The following is a 1727-nucleotide window of genomic DNA, read 5'->3' as shown; positions in this document are numbered from 1 at the left end:
CGGATTATGGAGACTTGAGGATTTTGGGATACTCTGATATTGTTTTGATAATAACTTATAACTTTTGTGATGACTTGAATTTATGAGTAACATTTTGAGAATTTATAAATGAAACTTTATTTGAAAATTTTAGAGTGTTACAAGTTGGTATCAAAGCCTTGGTTTGAGGGATTCGGATGTACCCTCGGGTATGTTTGGACTCAAACTGAGGATTTGAGAAAATTTTCTAAAAAGAGATGATTTTTCTAAAACGAGTAAGAGCTTTTAAGAGAAAATGAGATGGAGCAGTGTGTACAATCAACCAGAGCCCGAACGGTGATTTCCCAAAATACCATTACTTGTTATATTATGAGATACTTATGAGATATTAGAGTTGCATGCTAGAGGATATGCTAAGTATTTTAGGAATTTAGAGCTAGAGTTGCCTGATTCATGATGCCTTAGCCCAGTGGATGCTTTTGATTGATATTATCTGCTATTTGCTCTATGTATGTGCCGAGTAGGAGTACCTAACAAGAATCTTTTAGAGAGAGCTTGGAGTAGCGGAGTAATCTAGGAGAGATACCTAGATGTGCATTTGAGGAATCTACTGAGAGAGTAGTTAGATATCCACGAGAGGTAGGATTACCTGAGTTCTGTGACGCCTTTTGAGTTGTGAATAGAGCAAGTGGAGTTGTATCCTAGAGTGGTTTATGTGCTGGTGGAGATTATTCAATGCCCGAATGTTGCTTGCTTTGTGCTTTGTGGAACTCTTGCATGATGGGAGTCAGCTACCAAGTGAATATGACGATATTCAGGACGTAGACGACTGGCATCATGAGGAGTTCTTCAGCAGCTGATGGCAGAGAAGTGTGAGAACCTAAGAGAGCCTAGGGAGTAAATTTATTCCGATGAGTACGCTGTTTAGAGATGAGTATTCGCTGGAGAGCGAACATGCGTAATGTGATTGGAGATCGAGAAGGTTGAGCAACTACTTAGGAAATATGGGACGATCCGTGTGGAAGGTATGGGTAGATGTGACAGGTAGTATGGGCCCGTACTACTGAAAGCAGAGGACCCATACTCGAAACATGGAGAATTCGAGAGGTTCTAAGTAGCAGTGTGAGAGGAGATAACATGGTTCGGGTATCATGATTCGTAGCAGAGTGTGCTTCCATCCTGCTGTGATTGTTCAGACTGAGAGTGAACATCGTAGATTGTGGGGCCAGAGGGCCAGGTCGGTCGAGCTTCAGTGGATTATACCTTTCGTAGGGAATTGAGTTTAGATCCCGAGGGGTTTAACTGGTGGGGTTCTAGTTGGAGTCGCAAGACTCAAAGAGGTGGTAGAGATGTGCGTTGTGGAGGGTTGCAGTCTGAGTTGAGTGGTCGGCCGATGGCTTGTGAGGGCAAAGTTCGATGTCGAGGATTATGTTGTTCCTGCTTCCCATTTTGGGAGGATGGGTGAGTGAGCTTCTGATGTCAGAGATTAGAGGAAGACCCCTAGGGGCATCAGGTGGTTGCGGTATTAGCACCAAGAGGATTCTTGTTGTATGAGAGCCTTGAGTTACTTCTTATGTCGGGATGGAGTCATCAGCGGGGACTGTGACCAACGAGGGCTTGAGTATGCCTTGTTTGAGTTTGGTAAGTCGTATACTAATAACTGTTTCAGGAAAACGAGAGGAGTATATCGAGATGAAGGCTTTCGTGGCTATGCAGTGGATCGACTGTGAGAGTGAGGTCTCCCGTGC

Source organism: Lactuca virosa, chromosome 3, assembly GCF_052849685.1.
Source record: "Lactuca virosa cultivar CGN04683 chromosome 3, Lactuca_virosa_CGN04683_v6, whole genome shotgun sequence".
Classification (NCBI taxonomy): Eukaryota; Viridiplantae; Streptophyta; class Magnoliopsida; order Asterales; family Asteraceae; genus Lactuca; species Lactuca virosa.
Note: the sequence above shows the minus strand (reverse complement) of the source record.